The sequence below is a fragment of the Schistocerca americana genome, chromosome X, assembly GCF_021461395.2.
Source record: "Schistocerca americana isolate TAMUIC-IGC-003095 chromosome X, iqSchAmer2.1, whole genome shotgun sequence".
Taxonomy (NCBI): domain Eukaryota; kingdom Metazoa; phylum Arthropoda; class Insecta; order Orthoptera; family Acrididae; genus Schistocerca; species Schistocerca americana.
The window spans coordinates 994,462,473-994,488,626 of NC_060130.1; positions in this window are offsets into that span (position 1 = coordinate 994,462,473).

Consider the following 26,154-nt stretch of genomic DNA (forward strand, 5'->3'; position numbering starts at 1 on the left):
AGGAAAACCAACTGATTTGTATATAAGTACAACATATCTTCTGCACAATTTCAGTGCAGTAATGTGTTCACTGAAAATTTGTGTGTGTGTGTGTGTGTGTGTGTGTGTGTGTGTGTGTGTGTGTGTGTGTGTGTAAGTATAATCTAACTTCTGCACCATTTCAGTGCAGTAATGTGTTCATTGTAAATAAGTATTACAGTAGTTGTATTACATGTTTCTTACCTTATAAATAAATAAAAAACTTTTTTATTTTAAATTCAGTGCAATAGTATTTGTAAAATGACTCTTAGTGTTCATTAAAAAATGACGATCATTCCACTTGGGACCTGTGGAATGGTACATTAGCTTATTTGTTTTAGTTTAAATATTTGTCATGTATTGTTGTTTTTCTGACATGTTCCACATCCTGGAGGACCTCCTCACTACGGATCAATTGGAATGAAAGTAAATCTAATCTAATCTAAAAAGACTGGGATGCCTTCCCCCCTGTCACCACTGAATCTCCCCGACACTGTGCCATCGATGTTGTCATTGACAATGTTACTACAACGATCGTTTCTGCAGCGGAAAACGTGATCCCTTGTTGTTTATGGTTCCCCGCAGAGAAAGACGGTCCCTTGGTGGACGCTGGAAGTCACTGAGGCAATTAAAGAGCATTGGTGAGCTCTACAGCGTCCCAAGTCTGGACGAAGATCAGACGTCTTTTTGGGTACCTTCAACAGGTGTGCCTGGTATTAACATCAATGGTGTGTTATTTACCAACACAAACGCAATTGCCAAGCACTTTGCTGAGCACTATGCCCAATCCTCTGTGTCGGAAAACTACCCCCAGCCTTTCACACCCTCAAACAGCGGGTGGAAAGGAAAGTCCTCTCGTTCACTACACGCCACAGTGAACCCTACAATGCCCCATTTACAGAGTGGGAGCTCCTCAGCACCTTTGCACATTGCCCCGACACAGTTCCTGGGCCAGATTGGATCCATAGTCACATGATTAAACATCTCTTATCTGACTCCAAGAGACATCTCTTCGTGATCTTCAACCGGATCTGGTGTGATGGTGTCTTTCCCTCGCACTGGCGGGAGAGCACCATCATTCTAGTGTTCAATCCCAGTAAAAACACGTTTGATGGGGACAGCTATAGGCCCATCAGCCTCACCAACATTATTCGTAAGCTGCTGGAACATATGGTGTATCGGCGATTAGGTTGGGTCGGGTCCTGGAGTCACGTGGCGTACTGGCTCCATGTCGAGGCGGCTTCCGCCAGGGTCGCTCTACCACTGATAATCTTGTGTCCCTCAACTCTGCCATCCGAACAGCCTTTCCCAGACGCCAACATCTGGTTACAATCTTTTTTGATTTACGAAAAGTGTATGTCATGACCTGGAGACATCATATCCTTGCCACATTGTATGAGTGAGGTCTCCGAGGCCCGCTCCCGATTTTTATCCAAAACTTCCTGCCGCTCAGCACTTTCCGTGTCCAAGTTGGTGCCTCCCATAGTTCCCCCGTATTCAGGAGAATGGCGTTCTGCAGGGCTCTGTATCGAGTGTATCTCTACTTTTAGAGACTATAAACGGTCTAGCAGCAGCTGTAGGGCCGTCAGTCTCATCATCTCTGTATGTGGATGACTTCTGCCTTTCGTACTTCTCCTCCAGTGTTGTTGTTGCTGAGTGGCATGTACAGGGAGCCATTCACAAGGCGCAGTCATGGGCTCTAGCCCACGGCTTTCAGTTTTCAGCCGCGAAGTCGTGTGTCACGCATTTCTGTCGGTGTTGCACCATTCATCCAGAACCAGAACTTTACCTCAATGACGATCCATTCACTGTAGTGGAGACACACCAATTCTTAGGACTGGTTTTTGACACCCGATTGACTTCCCTACCTCACCTTCGTCAGCTTAAGCGGAAGTGCTGGCAGCACCTCAATGCCCTCCACTGCCTGAGCAACACCAACTGGGTTGCAGATCGCTCCACACTGCTGCAGCTCTACAGAGCCCTTGTTCAATCCCGCCTTGCCTATTGGGAGTCTTGTTTACAGTTCAGTGGCGCCCTCAACATTGCATTTACTCGACCCAGTGCACCACTGTGGCGTTTGCCTAGCGACAGGAGCTTTTAGAATGAGTCCGGTGACCAGTGTCCTGATGGAGGCCAGAGTCCCTCCATAGAAGGTTAGTTGTGCACAACTGCTCGCCAGTTATGTTGCATACATTCGTAGTTCTCCTGTGCATCCGAATTACTGACTCCTTTTCCCTACCATGGTGGTTCATCTCCCACATCGGCGGCCCAGGACAGGGCTTACGATTGTGGTTCACGTCCGGTCCTTTCTGTCTGAGCTGGAGTCCTTCCTGTTACCACCTATCCTCCAGGTCCATTCACATATACCTCCATGGTGGATTTCATTAACCCTGTAGCTCTCCTCTATAACTTCCTCTCGATTCTCGACATGTACATGTACCGGAGCCATGAAGTGGTTTACACAGATGGCTCGATGGCTGATGGTCACATTGGCTTGGCATATGTTCATGGAGGACATATTGAACAGCACTCCATGCCCAATGGCTGCAGTGTTTTCACTGTAGAGCTGGCGGCCATATCTTGTGCTGTTGGGCACATCCGCTCATGCCCTGGTGAGTCATTTCTCCTGTGTACTAACTCCTTGAGTAGCCTACAAGCTATCGACCAGTGCTATCCTCGCCATCCTTTTGTAGCGTCCATTCAGGAGTCCATCTATGCACTGGAAAGGTCCCGTCATTCAGTGATGTTTGTGTGGACCCCCAGTACACGATGGAATCCCAGGCAACGAAGTTGCCAACAAGCTCGTCAAACAGCCTACGTGGAAAGCGCTTCTGGAGATCGGCATCTCCGAAACTGACCTGCATTCTGTCTTACACCACAAGGTTTTTTGGCTTTGGGAGACAGAATGGCATAACAGCACGCAAAACAATCTGTGTCATTAAGGAGACTACAAATGTGTTGAAGTCTTCCATGTGGTCCTCTCGCAGGGAATCTGTTGTCCTCTGCCAGCTCTGCATTGGCCATATGTGGCTAACACATGGTTACCTCCTCCGTCGCGAGGGCCAACCTCGGTGTCACTGTGGCTCACAAATGATGGTCATCCACCTCTTGCTGGACTGCTCACTTTTAGCCGCTCTGTGGCAGACTTTTAACTTTCCCAGCACCCTGCCTTCAGCAATGGGCCACAATGCCTCAACAGCAGCTTTAGTTTTACTTTTTATTCGTGAGGGTGGGTTTTATCATTTGATCTGAGTTTTAGCAAATGTCCTTTGTCCCTCTGTGCCCTCCACCCTAGTGCTATTAGGGTGGAGGTTTTATGTGTTCCAGAGTGGGTGGCTTCTCCTTTTTACTCTCATGGTCAGCCAGCCATGGTAATCTGCTATCTTGTTTTGATCTCTCCTACATGTTTCTTGCGTCTCTCTGTTGTTCTCTTGTCCGACTATTTTACTCCCCCCTTGTGGAATTATTTTAATTGGAATGAGGGAGCGATGACCTACCAGTTTGGTGCCCCCCCCCCCCACCCCCACCCCCTTTTAAACCAACCAACCAAGCTATATATCTCTGTCAATTTAATGAATAACGTAGACTCATGTTCCTCCTCATCTAACAAATCATCTTTCATCCAAAAAATAATGCAAGTTTTCATTTTAATTATTCTTTTTTACTCCCTCATCGCTAACATCATTTATATTACATGTACTTGCTGAATCCTCATCTATCATACATCTCACTCTGCCCATGTTCCACTGCTACTTCACTTCCAGAAAAGATTTCATAAATATTTAAGCTATTATCACCAGTCTCATTAAAATTTTTTCCCTATATCAATATTGTAAAATTTTTCTACATCACCTTCCTGGTACTCATAGTTTAGATTTTTTGTTTCTGTTGTGTTCTGTTCTTTAACTCGTTCTTTCCAGAAAGTAGGCCCACTCAAAAACTCTTTATCTACTCTTATTTCATTAATTTGGTATTTTTGCGCAATTACTGCCCAGCTGTAGCAACAATTTTCTTTAACAATTTTATTGCCCTTATTTGTCCATGTATTTAAGTTATTACCTTTCACTCTCACATCCAGCACAGTGATCTTCAGTTATACTGCTCACTAATTTTAGCACCATTATACAAAAATATTTATTTCTCAAATTTCCATTGGAATCCCTTGTCTGACAAGGAGGGGATGCCTACTCATTATCGCCAAATTTGTCCAAACTAATTTTGCATGTAGGGCATGGTGAAACATGAAAGTGTCCCAAGTGGGAACTTCAGATGGCGAAGCATTTAGGAAATAAAAGGAATTTTGATATGGTTTTGTCACAATGCACACGTTATCAATTGTCCCTGTGACAATGTCTTTAGGAAGCGGTGTTTGGCTCAGAGATAAGCGAACGGATTGGTATTGAAAGGGTTGCAGGTTCAACTCTGCCCAGCAGCAAGTATTTTTGTGCTCATTGGCAATGCGCACACTACTGACGTCACCATTAACCCACATGTCATCCTATGCCCATACTTTTTGTGCTTATATAAATTAATAAAGTAATCTATATGATGTTGCGGTTAATTGTCATGTCAGTAGTGTACACACTGCCAAGGAGCATAAAAATATTTGTCACTGGGCAGAGTCGAACCTGCAACCCTTTCAATGCAAATCCGATCTGTTACCACTGAGCCAAACACGCTTACTAATCACGCTCTCACAGGGACAATTGATAAGGTGCATATGGTGATAGATCTTTATCAAAATTCCTTTTATTTCCTGAATGCTTGGCCATCTGAAGTTCCCACTTGGGGCACTTTCTTGTCTTACCACACCCTACATGTACCATAAATTTGGACAAATTCGGCAATGACAAGTAGGCATCCTTTCCTTGTGAAATGATTTGAGCTAAAATCCTGTCTGTCATTTACTTGAAAAGCTATGCTATTTGCACATCTCCTCTTTACTGTGCATTATTTCCATCCCAAAATGTTTCGAAATATATTTTCAAATAAGAGATCACAAAGAGAAAAGTGGTATGCACCTACTCTGTCCTAGTAAGCGGTAAGAGGTTAAGATTATCAGCAAAGTTTGAAATGAAATTGTCTATACAGTGTTGTAAGAAATCAAATGGATGCAAACTGCCATCTACAGGAAAAGTTTTCACAGTCAAATTAGAAAACTATTACAACCTGTATAAAAATATTTTTTTAGCCATACCTTCACGTAAACTAAGAGGGTGATTTCAAAAGTTCTCGGAAGAGATTAGGAAAAAAGTACTTACATCACTGAAACTTTTTTTTATTTTTTAGTGTAGTCTCCTTGTAGATTAATGCACTTGGACCTTCGAAGTTCCCGTGCCTTGATACCATCTTGAAATTGAGTTTCCTTCAGGCCTGCAAAATAGTTGTTAACTCCGGCTATCAATTCTTCATCTGAAGTGAATCTTCATCCATTAAGAAAAATTTTCAGTTTTGGGAAGAGATGGAAGTCTGACAGAGCCATATCAAGTGAATAAGGCAGGTGCGGCAACAATTCATACCTTAGTTCGTGTAATTTTGCCATGGCAACAGCACAGGTTTTTGATCCAGTGTCAAGAGTTGTGGCACCCATCTTGCAGATAATTTTTTCATTTCTAATTCTTCAGTTAAAACGTGATATACCCTTTCAGATGACACCTGGCAAGTGTGCGCAATTTCAGTTGGCAATCCTCCATGACCATTTTGTGCACTTTTGCAATGATTTCTGGAGCAGTGACACATCTAGGCCAACCACTGCACTATCTAACAGGCAACAGTCCAATGAATATCATGTGAACAGCTCTTTGTGCTAGTGCTGGCGATTCTGAGAACTTTTCAAACCACCCCATACTTAAGTGTTTTTGATCATCAAGAAAATTATTCTTCAAACATAACACACTAATTTTTCATCCGCTATCCTTATCTGAAGCGGTCTTTTCAACACTGCAAAATTTTGTTTCCCAACAATTGTTAACCGGTACAACTCCATTACTTAAATTATGTTCTACTTTTGAAATCTCACCTTGTAGATTTATTTCCAGATCAGTTACTTTCTTATTAACAATCTCTCAGACTTTTAATTCTGTGATTTTGAAAGTCTGTTTCAACCTGTTGACTTAATTTATTTCTAAGCAAGGACTTGCCTAGTTGGTTCAGCTCACTATTCCATAATCTGATTTACTACACTCAGTATAACAGTGCCACAACTTTCAGAAATCTTATATCTTAAAGCATCATTGTTCTGAGCCACAGTAATTGCTGTTTTAAAGCTCCCTGCTTTCTGTAATTCGGCTGTACTGAGTTTGTTTTCAATAATCTGGTTGCCTAGAGCTTCAGTATCAGAATTCGACTGTTTCAATAATTTGCTTACCTAAAGTGTCACATTCTAGTTAAAACCCCTATTGCTGTTGTTGTTTCTCTCATAAATTGTACTAACAATGGTTTGTTTTCTGCATATCCCAAACTTTGATTCTGAAGTCCTAGCACTGACCTGTCTGCCACAGACATATCCTGAACTGAAGCATTTTTTTTCCTTTCTTTAGTGCCATTTCCAAAAATTTAAGCAATATTGTAAGTTAACATACAAATTCCAGAATGAGAAGGTTCGCAGGAGAGCTTCTGTAAAGTTTGGAAGGTGGGAGACGAGATACTGGCAGAAGTAAAGCTGTAAGACCAGGCGTGAGTCGTGCTTCGGTAGCTCAGATGGTAGAGCACTTGCCCGCGAAAGGCTAAGGTCCCGAGTTTGAGTCTCAGTTGGGCACACAGTTTTAATCTGCCAGGAAGTTTCAACATACAAATTGTTTCACATGCAAAACTGATGTCACTAGTAGGACTTATGTGTCTATTACATCCTCTCTGTTCTCCAGTCATATTGTTCATAAGTTGTCATTTGCAGGACATGATGCTGGCCGCAGATCCTGTTCTCATACAAAGAAACATTAACTGATGAAAGGATTGCGATATTCAGGTGACTTCTGAAGAAATTTGGTACAGGGGGTGTAGCTTTGGGACAGCACATAATATTCAGCATTTGAATTAAGCATGAACACTATTTGTTTGAAGTTTGCACGCAACTGCTGCTACCATAAAGTTATTGTGTACTGCCCTCTGCCAGTGTTTGGAAGCCATCAAGCAACTCTCTCAATAGATCCCATTTGTTTCTAGCACCAAATGTTCAAGGCTCATTTTTCCCATAAACTTTTATATGCCAGTAGGAAACTGTGCATATTACATTACTAAGTTGTATTTATTTTGAGAATTACATGCTCTGCTTGTGATCTATTAGTTCTTTAAATTTCCATTTATTACCTCCAAATTGTAAAAAGTCGGCCATGGGTGGGGTAGTTTTGGACTGTCCCAAAATTAATCCCAAGTGCTATTTCAAATATTTTTTCACCTTTCTCCAGTGTCATAACTGACTAACGATGCCCAGAAATCCATAAAACTCTTGGAACATGACCAAACAATTACTCAGAAGAAATGTAGAATGAAATGATTCGAGTAGAATCCCATCTAGCCACACACTGTTGAAACACCTCAATGACATTTCCAACACTGGAATAATTATCATGAAAAGGGGAACTAAGTACACAGAGATGATACAAAAATCACGTAACTGTGAAGCATGCAAATCAATATTGATGTGTGGAAATGCAGCAGAGGACATCACACCATTTTATGTAAACTACAAGGAGTAAATGAGGACATCTTGGACCAAAACTGGCACTTCCAAAGGATATTACAATTAAACCAAATCAGGTTGTTTGATGTGTACACCTTAGAGCCTGGTTCAAATCAGCACTTTACCTAGTTTGAAGTGCGAGGATGGACCAAGGCCACTACTGGTGAAAACCTTAGTTCCCACATTAATCACAAAAAACAGCTGTCATTTTATTATTAAAACCTTTTATTTTTGTCTCAGATGTTCATATGGTTAATGTTTAACTGCAGGAAAAAACAGATTTCTGCTTGTACTTCAAAGCAAAAATTTAGCTGCCCCAATGGTACCCCACATAACGCAACAAGATTGGGACATCGAAACAGCATTTATTACTAATACTTTGCTCATAAAATAGACTCATGTCCATATTTTGGATGAGGAAGGTCATCTTTATCTACAGTCTTGGTGTAATGGCTAGGTAAGTACTGACAAGAGACAAAAGAAACCTATAAAAGTGTCCCTAAGTTACTCTGTTTTACAGTATTGAATGAAATAAAATTTCAGAACTTTGAAATAATTATATTCTGCAGTATTTCACACTCTGCACAACTGACACAAAATACATCTGCCTTCAGCAGTTCTACAGAAGCACTTGACCCCCATTTACAACTACATCTTGCCAAGGTTGTGCACAACAAAGAAAAACTGAGATGAAACACATAATCCAAAGTGTTTATAACTTAAACAATAACAAATCACTGGTACACTTTAAAAAAACAACAACATGAATTTACAGCATCTTAAGTAAAATGCTTCAACATTAATTCAGATATGTCAGGAATGAATATTTAAGTATTTAATAACTAGTTTTTAGGGACATGTTATTTTCATTTATTTTTTTATTTACACATCAAGATCCGTAGGAGCAAATCTCCAAGGACATGGAATGTGTCAGTACATGAAATTACTACGTAAAAGTAATAACAGATAAAAATAAAATGTTTATGAACCCAAAAAGAGTCAAGCCACAATTTTACTTAAATGCAATCAACAATACAGGGTTATTACAAATGATTGAAGCGATTTCACAGCTCTACAATAACTTTATTATTTGAGATATTTTCACAATGTTTTGCACACACATACAAAAACTCAAAAAGTTTTTTTAGGCATTCACAAATGTTCGATATGTGCCCCTTTAGTGATTCGGCAGACATCAAGCCGATAATCAAGTTCCTCCCACACTCGGCGCAGCATGTCCCCATCAATGAGTTCGAAAGCATCGTTGATGCGAGCTCGCAGTTCTGGCACGTTTCTTGGTAGAGGAGGTTTAAACACTGAATCTTTCACATAACCCCACAGAAAGAAATCGCATGGGGTTAAGTCGGGAGAGCGTGGAGGCCATGACAAGAATTGCTGATCATGATCTCCACCATGACCGATCCATCGGTTTTCCAATCTCCTGTTTAAGAAATGCCGAACATCATGATGGAAGTGCGGTGGAGCACCATCCTGTTGAAAGCTGAAGTCGGCGCTGTCAGTCTCCAGTTGTGGCGTGAGCCAATTTTCCGGCATGTCCAGATACACATGTCCTGTAACGTTTTTTTCACAGAAGAAAAATGGGCCGTAAACTTTAAACCGTGAGATTGCACAAAACACGTTAACTTTTGGTGAATTGCGAATTTGCTGCACGAATGCGTGAGGATTCTCTACCGCCCAGATTCGCACATTGTGTCTGTTCACTTCACCATTAAGAAAAAATGTTGCTTCATCACTGAAAACAAGTTTCACACTGAACGCATCCTCTTCCATGAGCTGTTGCAACCGCGCCGAAAATTCAAAGCGTTTGACTTTGTCATCGGGTGTCAGGGCTTGTAGCAATTGTAAATGGTAAGGCTTCTGCTTTAGCCTTTTCCGTAAGATTTTCCAAAACGTCGGCTGTGGTACATTTAGCTCCCTGCTTGATTTATTCTTCGACTTCCGCGGGCTACGCGTGAAACTTGCCCGCACGCGTTCAACCGTTTCTTCGCTCACTGCAGGCCGACCCGTTGATTTCCCCTTACAGAGGCATCCAGAAGCTTTAAACTGCGCATACCATCACCGAATGGAGTTAGCAGTTGGTGGATCTTTGTTGAACTTCGTCCTGAAGTGTCGTTGCACTGTTATGACTGACTGATGTGAGTGCATTTCAAGCACGACATACGCTTTCTCGGCTCCCGTCGCCATTTTGTCTCACTGCGCTCTCGAGCGCTCTGGTGGCAGAAACCTGAAGTGCGGCTTCAGCCGAACAAAACTTTATGAGTTTTTCTACGTATCTGTAGTGTGTCGTGACCATATGTCGATGAATGGAGCTACAGTGAATTTATGAAATCGCTTCAATCATTTGTAATAGCCCTGTACATCAAGAATCAGCTTAATTTTTCAAGGAACTCCTCAACAGAATAAAAGTAGTGAGCCCACGAGGAAATTCTTCAGTTTCGATTTGAAAGCACCTGGATTACTGCTAAGATTTTTTAATTCTTGTGGTAGCTTATTGAAAATGGATGCAGCAGTATACTGCACACCTTTCTGCACAAGAGTTAAGGAAGTCAGATCCAAATGCAGGTGTGTTTCTTGCCAAGTATTAACTGAGTGAAGGCTGCTAATTCTTGGGAATAGGCTGATATTGTTAACAAGAAATGATAATACAGGATATACCCAATAGCCAGACTAGTGAACAGGGGTTGACAAGAGGTTTGCAAACTTACACCACTTATTGCCCGAATTGCCCGTTTCTGAGCAAAAAATATCCTTCTAGATTGGGAAGAGTTACCTCAAAATATAATACCATGTGACATAAGATAATGAAAATAAGCAAAGTAGACTAATTTTCACGTCAAATGGTCACTAACTTCAGATACCATTCAAATAGTAAAACTGGCAGCATTAAGTCTTTGAACAAGACCCTGAACGTGAGCTTCCCATGACCAATTACTATCTATCTGAACACACAGAAATTTGAACTGTTCAGTTTCACTAATCATATGCCCATTCTGTGAAATTAAAATGTCGGGTTTTGTTGAATCCCAGGGAGGGGGGAGATGAGTTCTGACACCACATCCACTCACACCCCAAATGATTTGGTGAGTTGGAGGGCCAGCATATCAACTTGAACTCGCCTCTGTCTTCCTCAAGCCACTCTATCACACTCCTGGCCTTGTGACATGGCACATTATCTCTTTGAAAAATGCCACTGGAAATAAGATCACAAAAAGGGTGTACGTGGTCTGCAACCAGTGTACAATACTCTTTGGCCATCATAGTGCCCTGCACAAGCTCCACTGGACCCACGGATGGCTATGTGAATGTTCAAAGCACAATGGAGCCACTGCCAGCTTGTCTCTATCCCACAGTACAGATGTCAACAAGCTGTTCCCCTGGCATACGATGGATTTGCACCCTCCAATTGGCATTATGAAGAAGGTATTGGGATTCATCAGACTACGCAAAACTCTGCCACGGCACCAATGTCCATTTCAATTTTAGTTACCGATGTCGTTGTGTTAATATTGGCACACTTGTGGTTCGTCAGCTGCAGGTGGTGGTGGTGGTAATAGGGATTAAACTATTGGATCATCAGTCCTTCCATTTCATGAGAGAAATGTAAAAAGGTAAAAAGTGAGGACTTGGCTGCTCCAACTATATAAGCAAGTCAAAGAGGTAAAAAAAGAATGTGACAGTAGTCATAACACACTAGGCAAAAAAAATTTGAGATAACCCAGGCAGCATCAAGCACAAGAGGCTCTAAAGGCACAACAAGGTGAGGCGGGGGAAGAAAGTAACCTGCAATCGGATGGGGGGTAGCTGCTACAGGTGGTGGCTCTCCTCAGCCCACGACCTCCCCTAACATTGAAAGTGGAGGAATTTTATCGATTAGCATAAAATCTGCTTTCCCTCAGGAAATCCAACACTTTGGCAATGGCTGTCTTGTCATCCGCAATCATCTGAGGGAGTGAGGTAGGCAAGCACAGCGCGTGCCGCAGATTGGCCAGCATGGTGCACTCAACAAGAACATGTGCTACCATCAGTAGACTACTGCAGATGCAGTGAGAAGGATCCTTCCAATGCAGAATCAACTCGTGGATGAGTCTCGCGTGGTCAATATGCAGTCAGCACAAACAATGGCATCTTTCTGAGAGGCCTGGAAATATGTATGCCACACTTTAGTGGACCTCTTAATCGCTCTTAAATTGCTTTGGGTCACAGTAACCTGCAAATCGAATTACCAGAGCCTCAAAATATGGCATCAAAGTTGTAATCATAAGTCTGGACCCTGTGTTCTGATGTAAAGTTAATCTGCAGTGGTGTCTTCAGCAAAACGGTCAGCAAGTTCATTTCCTGGAATGCCTATGTGGCTTTGTGTCCAGATGGTCACTGTACTTCCAGAGCTGTAGAGGCCAGCCATTAGGCCCTCGATGTTGGTGACCAAAAGATTTTTGAGACAGCACAGGGATACTCCTTTTAAGTAACTCATCAACTCACTACAAATCAAAGTTTTTCGTGGCTAGGGATATGACATACCATGAAGCCTGAGATATGGCAACCAACTCTGCAGGGTATACATTGCAGACACTCAGCAGAGAGTACTTCTTGTCCCCTCTTGCATGTATAAAAGCATAACCAACCTTATCGTTGACTTTTAGATGCATACTGAATTAAAATTATCATGGAGGATTGAACAAAGCAGGTGTCAAGCAAGGGTAGGATCAGCATCATTCTTGGGGCAACAAAAGAGGTATCACAGGACAGGGTACAGACCACGGGGGTGTTGAGTCGAAGCCCTAGGAACACAGACTAGAGGAGGCTGTTGGAGGTCCTTCTAGGGTATCAAGTCAGACCTCACCTGGTCTACCCAGTTTTGGGTGGTGTGCAAGCTGTCTGAACTTTGGTCATGGAACAGTGTTTATGACATGTGCGAGTAGGCATCTGACAGGTTGTGACTGCGTAATTAGCCAGAAGCTGCAGTTGTCTAAACCGCAGTGGTGGAACACCGGCTTCTGCCAGGAGGCTGTAAACAGGGCTTGTATGGAAGGATCCCTATTGCCAGTTGCATGACTGGGTGGTGAACAGGTTCCAGCAAGCTCAGTGTGGACAGTGTTGCCAACCCATAGGCAACACATCCATAGCCCAAGCAAGATAAAATCAGTGCTGTGTAAAATCTCAGAACTATGCACAGTCCACACCCCATCAGAAGTCACTAAGAAAATGGAGAGCTTTTAGCATCTTCATTCGAGTTGCCTTGAGCCAGCAGACATGTGGCAGCTTGTTGTCAAATAAAATACCTAAGAATTTAAAACATGAAATGACTTCACAATAAATTTCTGGGTGCTGGTGCACAGTCCAGAGTCAGCAAAAATGCACAACTCGTGATTTTGCAGCAGAGGGTTGATAGCCATGATCCAAAGCCTAGTCATGTACTCTCCAGAAAGTCATTGAATTTGGCACTCAAGAGTGCGCAGTGATGCAGAGTATAGTACAGGCAATGATCATCCACATCAAGTGATGGAGAGGCTGTGAGGGCTACTGCATTTACAATGCCATTGATGGCGATAGTGCATTATGCTCAGAACCGATCCTTAAGGTAATTCTTTCCTGTACATATTGGTTGCTGAGAGTTGAACCTATCCAGGCCTAAAAATGTTGGATATAGGAAATTCTGGATAAAGACAGGTAAACTGCCCCAGTAACCCCACTCATGCAGTGTAGACAGGATGTGATGTCGCCAGGTGGTATCGAATGCCGTCTGTAGGTCACAGAACACAGCAGTCAGATGCTGGCAATATGCAAAAGCATAGTGCACTGCAGATTCCAGACAAACCAGATGAGCTATGGTGGACCAGAAACCCACTTTGGAATCATGATATTTGCCATCTGGCTTCAAGGCACCACCAAAGGTGGCAATTGACCATTTGTCCAAATAACTTACACAATGCATTTGTCAGAGAGATTGGCCAGTAGTTAGTTAAAATATGAGATTCCTTTCCCAGTTTCAGGAAAGGGATAATAGTATCTTCCCATCATTGAGAGGGAAATTCTCCTTCCTGCCAAATACGATTAAAAAGTCTGACGTATGTCTGATGCTGTCGGCACAAAGATGTTCGAGCATTTGCTTGTGGATTTTGTCATGTCCAAGGGCCGTACCTCAATACAGTTCGCATTCACTAAAAATGGCGTTGTATGATAGTCATGTGCATGGAAGGATACCAGGTTGCACTCAGTAAGGTGTTGCTGTGTCAGGAAATGAGGATGGTAATTACTGCAAGCGGACACTTCAGTGAAGTGAGTCAAAAAACAGACAGCAAGTACCACGGAATCAGTGCAGATGTTACCATTGACAAGGACACGAGGAACTGCCGTGGGTGGTTGATGACCACAACTGCAACAGAGTTTAGTCCATACTTAGGACGATTGGGTGTGGCATCGCATAGATTAAACAGAGTGCCCAACACTCCTGGTTCATTTTTTCATTAAAAACCACGCTTGCACAAGGAGTCTCTTGAGTGCTTTTAAATTATCCACTGAAGGATGGCGCTTGTGCTGTCGAAGTGCCCTGCAGCATTCCCTGACAGCTGTGACTATATCTTCACATCACCATGGCACCGGCAGTTGTGACGAGCCGGAGGAGTAGGGGATCATTGCTGCTGCAGCACGAATAATAGTATCAATAGTATCTTGTACCACTTGGTCGATATCAATCGCACGACTGGCTGCAAAAAGGGATGTGGAGGAGAAAGCCTGTCAGTCACCTTCCAAAAGTGACCAATGTGGAGCATGTTCCAGATGTCTATAAGTGGAGAGGGAGAGAATGATAGGAAAATGGTTGCTGTCACAAAGATGACCATGGAAACACTGCTGATCAGGGGTAATATACTCGGGCTGCAAATGTCGAGATCGATAGTTGAGTATGTTCTGTGTGCCACACTGAGATGGTTGCAGCTCCAGTGCTGATTAGGCGGACATCCAATTGTGGAAGGGAGTGTTCTAGTACCCGGCACCTGCGAGACAGTGTCACCGCTCGAAAGAGGATTATGGACATTAAAATCCCCAGTAAGAGGAAGGGGAAAGGTAGCTGTTCCATTAACTCTAACAGCACTGGATAATGGAAACGTCTGTCTGGGGGGAGATAAACATTACATATTGCCCTCCAAACTGACAGGTAGACACTAAAGGCCATGGCCGTTCAGTGCTAAGGGGCACCTGCAAACTGAAAATATCGGTGTTTATGAGGGTACAAACCCCACCAGACATTCTCTCAACAATAACGCAATTTGTACAGCAGGGTTTGTAGTTTTTCAGAACCGGGAGATGTGTTGTCATAAACTGTGTTTCCTGAAGTGCTATGCCAATTACGAAATAAGTAGCCAGTTAACAACAGAGTTCAGTCAGATGGCAATAGCAGCTGTTACAGTTCCATTGAAGGAGTGTTGGACTAATGTCTGAGAAAGTTGTGAATGTAAAAGATGGGTGTGATTACTTCACTACCGTGCTACAGTCCACCTCACCTGATTGTGTCAACGTGCAAAGGCTCGATGTTCACAGTGGTGGATGGAGCGGGGGAGGGGGGAGGGGGAGGGGGGGGGCAGAACATCTGAAGCCTCAGAAAGTAATTTACCTTACTGATTATCCTTCTTACCCACGTAAGACTTCGGTTTCTGTGAAGATTTCCCCATTTTATCTTCCAGGAGAGAAGAGAACCATACATTTCTTTGGCATTTGTCTTGAGTGAGGGGCACCTTCACCGGTGTCCTCATCCCTGATGACATTATGGGGCAGGCCCTCGAATACAAACAGGACCAGAAGGTGTCGTGTGATACCTCGTCATCGCATGAGATGTGGACTGTGACACAAAATTTGATACCATATCAGTGGGATGAAGTCTTTCAAACTTTTTCTTTGCATATTGATAAGACAGGTGATCAAGTGTTTTATGCTCTTGAATTTTCGTCTCCCTCTTAAACACTAAGCACTGCAGTGAACAAGGAGGGTGAGGTTCCAGACAGTTGACACATTGGGGGTGTTGATCACAGGGGCTGCCCATCCATATAGACAAATAGCCTCATTATAACAAAGGGAGGACATGTCAAAACCTCTAGCACCTAAAAAATCTCATCAGAGGAGGAAAATAAGGCATGACACCACACCTATGAACCATGACCTTAACCTTCGCAGGCAAAATGAGGCCGTCAAAGATCAGAATGAAAGTTCCAGTGTCCACACTTACCTCTGGGTCCCTTCTAGATGCAGCAAATAAAATGGACTCCATGCCACGTCAGATTAATATGCAGCTCTTCATCAGTTTGTAGCATTAGGTCCCAGTGGAAGTTGACACTTGGAATTCTATTGAGGTTATTTTGAGGAGAAATGGTGACTGGTATATCTCCTATCTTTACACAGGCCTGAAATGCCCACGATTGGTTGGTGTGCAATGTTTTGATCAGCAAAGATCTACTTGTCTTTTTGTATTGCTCCAATCTCCCCAAACCGGTCTTCGATGTTTTCAATGAAAAACAGTGGCTTTGTTGTAACAAAAGATTCACCATCAGTTTGGGAACACACGAGGAACTCGGCAAACTGTCCACTTCCATTTCTCCTAAACCTGGCTCTCATCTATAGGCATCGTGAAAGATGAAAATGCCATAGGACAGTAAACCTCTGCATTATAACCACTGTTCCTGACTGCTGATGTGGCCGTGTTGGCACAGCCAATACACAGTCAAGAGTTAATGCACTGCAGTAAGGCATCCATCCCCAAATGACCCGCCCTTCTGTAAAATTTGGAAAATAGAGATCAAACCCAAAACGGGGACCAGAATTTAAAAAGCCGAAAAAGGTGATGGGGAGGGGGGGGGGGGGGGGGGGGGAAGAATTTAAGAAAGTGAAAGAGCAACAACCTCAAGGTAAAACTGTAAACAAATAAAAGGATTCCTCTTAGTTGCCTCTTACAACAGGCAAGCAAGAGCTGCTGGTCTATTCTAGCCCTCCACCACTGCAGGGGGGTTGGGGGTGGGAGACAGTAACCTGTGGTAGCACGTTATTAGTTGTGCTCTGTCCAGCATTAAAGTCTGATGTTAGTTGTGCCACATTTCACAGTTGGTCCTGTTTTACCAGTCTGCCCAGCCTACGATGTCTGACATCTGCACAATGAGGGGTGGTTGCCCAACCCCATGATATTCGGACGTGGTTTCGTCATGTGTTGAAGACACTCACTACAACACTCCTCTAACATGAGACAACAGTTCTAGCCCAATAATTATTGAGTTATATAATGCATAGTCTAACGTTATTTATAATTACCTGGGTTGTGCAATGAATCCCCCCATTCATATCTCCATTAAGACTGATACTGAACCTTAGTATCACTGAACAAGGCCCAACTGGTTGATGTTAAAAAGGCACCATAATGGCAGATCTGAACAAATCAGACACAGAGGGTTGGTTATGCAAGTGTGGAATTCAGACTTACCCCTTTCCATGGCCAGGACAATTTCTAACCAAGCTCTCATTTTCTTGAGACAGAGACTGTAGCAGGTATCCCACAGGGTGTTCTGACAAGAGACGCCATTGCTATGGTTAAGCATCTCCTTCGTGAGCACACATTTACTGGAGGAGAAAATATTATACCCAGCAAATGAAAATGCATTAAGTGTGAGAACAGTTTCATATGAAAACAGTGGGAAATAGACATTATGTTTCATTCTATGAGCTAACCTGATGGTAATATTGCTGGACGATCATAAGGAAATGCTGAATAATGTCTTTCAGTCATCGTACTGAATGGCAGCACTCTTTGGATTTATATGAATGTCTGATAATGCATATAACATATAATAAATCTGATAATGTCTGGTTAGAAGATCAGTCATAAACTTCAGGAACATATCATATCATTCAAATATCTTAGGGTAATACTCCGACAGCAATATGAAACAGGGTGAACGTAAGAAATCAGTTGTGGGAAATATTTTAATTTATTGAGCAATAAATCTGATAATGTCTGGTTAGAAGATCAGTCATAAACTTCAGGAACATATCATATCATTCAAATATCTTAGGGTAATACTCCTACAGCAATATGAAACAGGGTGAACGTAAGAAATCAGTTGTGGGAAATATTTTAATTTATTGAGAAGTTTCTAAGAAAGTAGAGTGCTAATGTACAAGAAACCATATGTAAGGCACTAGGTCCACCTCATCTAGAGAACTTTGTCACTATTTGGAGTCCTCGATAAACATCCACCACAGCAGATGTCCTACATATTCAGAAACTAGCAGCTCAGGAAAATAACACATCCAAAAGCATAAGAAAGATGTGCAGTAAACGGGACTCTTTGGAGAAAAAGAGACTGTTTTCATAGAATCCTATGGAGTAAATTTAGGAAACTGGTGTTGGAGGACTGTAAAACAATTCTGTTACCATCATTGCATGTTTTGGGTAGGTACCATGAGAACAAAGTAAGAATGTTTATGGCACATCCCCCTCCCCTCCCCCCCCCCCCCCCCCTTTTGCTTCATTCATTAATTTAATGTTGATTCAGACTGCTGTCAAAAGTAAGAAGATTCTTACCTGAGGGGGGGGGGGGGGGGGTTAAGTTGGCTTGGGTGATGGCCCTGCCACCCTCCCCCTCCTAGTGCTTCTGTAAAGAAAGGATGCACTCTACCTGCAGTCAGGCCAATAGCCCACCCGGGGTGGGTGGGTGGGTGCCACAGACTTCACCTTTACCTTCTTACAGTGCAGTGGCTTACAGAATATGCATGAAAATACAGATGGTGAATTTAGTGTCTCAAGTCATTTATCACTATATCAATTGCATTGTAATTGGTTGCCCAATCCCATTGGTAATACCTCCAAAAAGATTTATTTTTGAAACAGTGAACTTGCTTGTGTAGCACTGATAACTTTCTTCTTGCTTACTGGTACTTTATTATTGACTTTTGGAGATGATTAGTACATGTTGTCCCTTAGTAACGTACACAATCTTTGAAACAATCCCTCTTTACGTAAAGCAGATAGAAATATTTGTTTTTGTGTGTAATAATTCAGAGTGTAGTAAAAAACGTTTTAACACTTCTGTTTGTTGCAGGATTGGAAATAAACATTTCTTTATCATTTCAAGATCAGAAGTGTTACTGGGAAACAAAGAATGTGAGAGGTTCAGCAACATTTGAGAATTGAATGTGGAACACCGCCGCCTTCACAGTTAACAATTCCAAGAATCAAAGACAACTTTGAAGGCGATGAAATGATGCATGATGTGAAGATGAGTGACAAAGGAGATTGTTACTTTCAGCAGAATGGGGCATGTAAGGGAATTTCTCAATCACACTTTCTTTCAATACTGATAGGATGAAGAGGGAGTGCTGTGGAATACCTTGCTCTATCATTGGAATTCACCCCCTTCAGACTCCCACCTTTGGGGTACCATCAGGAACACAGGGCGTGTCACAAAACCACTGGATGATCTACGAGAAAAAAATTGAGCAAGCCTGTGACGCTGTTTGATTAGAAACAAGACAACTGGTATGCTGCTCTGTTCTAAGTCATTGTTAATGATGCACTGCAACGGAAGGATGTAATTTTGAGCATATACCATCTTAAGGTAATTAAAAACTTTGTAACACTTCCATTTGTTGCAGGACTGGAAATAAACATCGCTTTATCATTTCAAGAATCCCACACACTAACGTCTTTTATGGTTTTTCTTTTACTGATAGACCGGACCTTCCTAGCATGCTTCCAGCAAGTCTACGGGTTCGTTTTGCCTTTCATAATACTGATTTTACGTGTTTAACCCATTTCTTATGTACATGACACCAGAAACATTTCATCTGCTTCAATTATAAAACGTATTCAGTTTCAAAGAATGTATACATTCTTTTGGGACACCCTGCATAAATGTGGGAACTCAATGGTGAAATAAAATAAAATAAATAAATAAATAAAAATCCAAAAAATGTATCATTTAGAATGAATACAGTTTTCTCAAGAGTGTTTCCTGCAGGACAGTGTCAACAAGTGCATTTAGGTAACTTAGTATCTTATGTACGTTTGAAAAATCTGCTAAACAATACATGACCAGACAACTAGATGTTGCAAAAACATCTCCATTTCTGAGAATTTGTACAGTATAGGGAGTACATCAATGTTTACAGATTATTCTAAACACAAACATACATAACACATGCCTACATTACTTACTAAATATTCACCTGGCTTTACTATTTTACTTGATACTTCATTATACCTTGAAGACTTAGCACTTTTAATGTATTTCATGACTTTATAACTTCATCCAATTCGTGTATGCAGAATAAAAATGTCAGCAAAGATATAATACAAGGAAAGGTACAGTGGCTGTAGAAACAAAAAAAAAAAAAAAAACAAATTACTAAATTACATCCCAGCCATAGATCCAAATGAGTACTACAATGGGCACTCTTTCAGTGCCATGTTTTAATATTAGACCCACAAACATACAAGATAGCAGTTCTGACAATGTGTGTAACCCCAAAAGGAATTATTTTAAATTTAATCAGACTGTTAGAGAGTACTAACAAGATTTAGTAAAAATAACTAGAAAGTAACTGTGTATGGTGATTTCAAAATTGGTTTCATTTCAAATATTACAGATTGTGGACTCTAGACTTACTAATACTCAACTTTGGCTAGTTCTCCACAGCAATATTCCCAACAAGAATGGAAGCATGTAAGATAAGTGCAATTCATAATTTATTTCTATATCCAATTTCTTGCATGAAACAGATGTGAACCCCTACAATAATTGGGCTGTCTTATGATGATAAAATGGCAACAGCAAAATACCCCATCAATCAAGTTAAGCAAAGAAGGGAACAGTACAATTTCACAGACTCATTTTCTGACACACACTATCCAGAGAGACGTTACTGGATCAATAATGGGGAAAAATTTACTAAGGGCACATGGTAGATGAGATATTTTATTATTTTCTTAAAGGATTCTTGTAACACTGTTAATTTAGTTTATATTTAGAATCGGTCACAGACAGGGCAGGTCCTGGGTTTGGTTCTTGAAAGGACATGGGGGAATCAATCTTCAACTGCCTCACTCCCCACCCCGCCCCCCAAATAACTTTTTGCCAAGCTTCATTTAACTTGCCACAGATACAGAAGGATTTAATAATAAAAATAAAATATACAAAATACAGGGTGATCCATTTGAGATATCTGAAAACACTATATACAAGGAACCATGCATGCTCGTTGCTTATTAATAGTATATACATGTCAAGGAGAGTCTGGACTGTGTGTCTAAGTTTGTGTCACAGCACATTAGCACTCAGCATGTCCACCACTGCGAATGCGGCACGTGTCATATTCCGTCCACGTTGTACCACAAGGTGTGCAGCATTTCTTGAGTGATTTGATGAAAGGTCTCTGTAATCTGCCTCCACATGTTGGCCAGATTCTGTGGTCTTTGTGCATACACTCTTGCCTTCACACAGCCAGACACAAAAAATCTATAGGCATTATGTCGTGTTACTCAGAGACCACGGGATAGGTCCACCATGGACAAACCAGTGATATTTAATATCTGTTTAAATTGTTCCCGTATTATTTGACCCAATGTGGTGGAGCACCATCCTGTTAGATACTGGTGTCCAGTATCACATCTTGCTGTGATCAAGGGACCACATACTGCACGATCAGTTCAAGATAACTGATGGCACAAAGAGTCTCTTCCACAAAAAAGAATGAACCAATACCATTCACCAATGCCTGAAAGCTCCCTGGGTCTGTACCACACTCAAAAATTTCACATACCATAAGACACATTGACCTTGCTGTCGTGGCATAATGACCATTTTCACTTAACAATTGGGACACACTGTTTGCATTAACTTGTGCCACCTCCAAAGGTTCTACAGAGTGTTTCTGACATCTGCTATTTGCACTTTGAACTACGCACTGTTGGCTTGCCTCCCGGAGCATGGTTACTCATTGTTAACTTTCACCATTTTCATGTACACTGAAGAAAATTGCTCATACACTTGCCGCAACAATATCAATTTCATTGTCTTCCCGTGATTCCATCACAGAACGATGGCGGCTACGGGGGATACGAAGTTTTTCCAACAATTTGATTCCATGCCGAATTCAATTGAAAACGGCCGTCTCGATTAATAAGAAACTTACTGTCAGACAGTCTTATTTCCATGGATTCATAAATAACAGAACTCCAAAAGTTACTGTCTGACAGCGAGTCTCTTATTAATCGAGACGGCAGTTTTCAATTTAATTCGGCATGGAATCCAATTATTGAAAAACATCGTGTCCTCCGTAGCCAGCGTAGTTCTGTGATGGAACCGCAGGAAGACGATCGAATTCATATTGATACAGAGAGTTTTCACCACGGAGGGCACATGGTGCAGCAGAATCGAACGCGCTCAAGTAGTGTACGTGCAACACCAAGTGAATCCACCACACGTTTGCTGACGGGGCCTTAAATACCAGTACTCGGTGTGTTTTCGTCAGTATCACCTGAAGATGGCCAGAAGATTCTGCACTGAAATATTGTGGCAAGAAGTAACAAACATCCAGCAGTTCACCAGAAATTTTGTGAAACTATATGTACGCTGGTAAAGTTTTAAATCTCATTTATTTTCCTATTGTATATGTATGATGTCTACTACGAGTTGCAATTTTTTGTTTAATGCTGCATGTAGATACTTTTTACGCAATACTCAGATATGCCTCTGTAACTTTGGCCAATTTTTGTTGCTCAAGCCATAAATACATTTTGCTTGCTGTGTTATTTTGTGTGTGTATGCACATTATGAAGTAGACATTAAGGCTTTGTAAAAGCTATTATGTACTTCACTATGCCTTCAGTTACACACAACCCAAACAGCAGTTTTTGGTAGTATAAACATTAATTGACGATCAGACGACTGAATTGCCTCATTTTTATCTGCACAATGAGTATACTCCTTAAAGAACACACAAATTAACTGTTTATTGTGATAGTTGTTTGGTAATGAATATACAAACATTCTGCTTGTTACACTCATTTCTTTTTAAATTAAACTGACGGAAATTAATGAGCATTTTGTATATCTGGCTTCTTCAGTCTCATTTCATCAGCAGGTAAGTTCATAGCCTCTCTGTTTACAATTTTGAGATTTACTGCGGACTTTCATTTTCAGTGGCCTCATCAGAAAGGTTTCTCATCACAGGTCATCCCACATTTGCTACTTTCTATTTGTGTATACAGTTCCTTGTAGTGCTGATGATTTCTTTTTGTGCCTCTTAATTCTCCTGGCCTCTTTCTTTGATTTTCCTTCTATAATTATCTGAATTAATCGTTAAGTAAATTTTCATGGTAACTATAAGATTTAAATTCCATTATCTTCAAATTTATTAACAGTTAATTCAGTTTTGATAGTTTTCTTGTAATGTATATGAACATCAATTTCATAACACACATCCTTAAATCTTCGTGGTTCACGACAGGTTTCACCAAACACTTTGAACTGACATGAGTTCACTGCTGACTGACTGACTCACTATCCTTACACTTTAATTACTGGACACTGACTGCTGCTTTGTGTATGACACCTATTTATTAACACGCATACTACAGAAATCACAAAATTGTAAGTACAGGACTATTATACACTCCTGGAAATGGAAAAAAGAACACATTGACACCGGTGTGTCAGACCCACCATACTTGCTCCGGACACTGCGAGAGGGCTGTACAAGCAATGATCACACGCACGGCACAGTGGACACACCAGGAACCGCGGTGTTGGCTGTCGAATGGCGCTAGCTGCGCAGCATTTGTGCACCGCCGCCGTCAGTGTCAGCCAGTTTGCCGTGGCATACGGAGCTCCATCGCAGTCTTTAACACTGGTAGCATGCCGCGACAGCGTGGACGTGAACCGCATGTGCAGTTGACGGACTTTGAGCGAGGGCGTATAGTGGGCATGCGGGAGGCCGGGTGGACGTACCGCCGAATTGCTCAACACGTGGGGCGTGAGGTCTCCACAGTACATCGATGTTGTCGCCAGTGGTCGGCGGAAGGTGCACGTGCCCGTCGACCTGGGACCGGACCGCAGCGACGCACGGATGCACGCCAAGACCGTAGGATCCTACGCAGTGCCGTAGGGGACCGCACCGCCACTTCCCAGCAAATTAGGGACACTGTTGCTCCTGGGGTATCGGCGAGGACCATTCGCAACCATCTCCATGAAGCTGGGCTACGGTCCCGCACACCGTTAGGCCGTCTTCCGCTCACGCCCCAACATCGTGCAGCCCGCCTCCAGTGGTGTCGCGACAGGCGTGAATGGAGGGACGAATGGAGACGTGTCGTCTTCAGCGATGAGAGTCGCTTCTGCCTTGGTGCCAATGATGGTCGTACGCGTGTTTGGCGCCGTGCAGGTGAGCGCCACAATCAGGACTGCATACGACCGAGGCACACAGGGCCAACACCCGGCATCATGGTGTGGGGAGCGATCTCCTACACTGGCCGTACACCACTGGTGATCGTCGAGGGGACACTGAATAGTGCATGGTACATCCAAACCGTCATCGAACCCATCGTTCTACCATTCCTAGACCGGCAAGGGAACTTGCTGTTCCAACAGGACAATGCACGTCTGCATGTATCCCGTGCCACCCAACGTAGTCTAGAAGGTGTAAGTCAACTACCCTGGCCAGCAAGATCTCCGGATCTGTCCCCCATTGAGCATGTTTGGGTCTGGATGAAGCGTCGTCTCACGCGGTCTGCACGTCCAGCACGAACGATGGTCCAACTGAGGCGCCAGGTGGAAATGGCATGGCAAGCCGTTCCACAGGACTACATCCAGCATCTCTACGATCGTCTCCATGGGAGAATAGCAGCCTGCATTGCTGCGAAAGGTGGATATACACTGTACTAGTGCCGACATTGTGCATGCTCTGTTGCCTGTGGTTCTGTCAGTGTGATCATGTGATGTATCTGACCCCAGGAATGTGTCAAAAAAGTTTCCCCTTCCTGGGACAATGAATTCACGGTGTTCTTATTTCAATTTCCAGGAGTGTATTTTATATCTCAACATGAATGATAGAGACAGTGAAAGATACAATAGGCAAGTAAAGTAAATTTGTGCAACCAAATGCCATATAGTTTGAAAATAGCAAAACAGTAGGTCCAATTTTGAGAGATGGAAGTTTTAACATGCACGGAGTGTCCCAATGCCTGCCCAGGATTAGCTAGAAAATTTGGTTTCATACTGTGAATAATTGACAAAGTAACATGTTATTTTAGTAAAAGCATACATTTTTGGGAACAAAAAAATTAGGCTACAAAACTGAAACACTTGGTTTTGAAAAGAATTACATCTCAAGATGGAACATTCTGGAACATAAAAATTTTGAATATGAATAATTATTGAAATACCATTTTTGGACAAATCAAAGCGTTTATTGAAGAGAAAAAAAATTAGTATCCCAATGTTTAAAAAAATAAAAATAAAAAATAGGTTTCAAATTTTTATGTTAACCAGGTTTATAGGTATTGCAAATTTTAAATACTTCCCTTAAATAAAATGTTTATGGATGAACACTTTACAATATTGTCACTGTAAATTGTAGCAAGAATAATAATGTTTCCTGAAATACTGCACGAATAAGAATTTGGCAATTTTAGTTCATGCACTGTATGTTTATTGAAAAAACTAATTTATTTATTCAAGGAGTAGAATTGCAGCAAATGGAGTTATTGTGCCTTTTCTGCGTGTCTTTATTTTGAAGCTCTTCATATTGTGACTGTCTGTATTGCATTCCTGTAATTGATTTTTATTTATATTTGGCAACAGCCTAATAATTGTGTAAATAGCTATGAAAAATTGCACAAAGCTTGATGGACATAAGAAATCAAGAGTCCGCAGACCAGGACGTGGACTCCACTCAACTCTAGAACACTTCTGTATCTTGTAGCATGCATTATATGAGCTGTTTATTTTACATTACCCATTGTCCCACGTGTTAAATTCTCCCCTCTCAGCCAGATCAACATTTTTCTCTTATTTCAGAAGCAACACATTACCAAATGCAATACTTTCTTCTCATTTATGATACTTAATAAATTTATAAAAAAAACATTAGCTCCAGTATTTGACATTGTGGTAAACTGTCTTTAATGACTTTAATATGTAATGTATCTGCAGTGCCTATTATGATAAATCATTTCCCAAAAGTAAAATTGAATTTTAGATTCTCTATTTCATGTCACATTTTCTGCTTAGAATTTTTGGAAGTACGGCAAATTGCTAATGATGGTACCTAATAATTAGTGAATGTAAAATTTCTTAGTCACAATAAATTTTGTTTGAAGCATATCATCTTTAATGATTTTACTCTCATCATGCAGCTTTCATTTATGTTCTCATAGCTGATACACATACACTGTCAAAATTTAA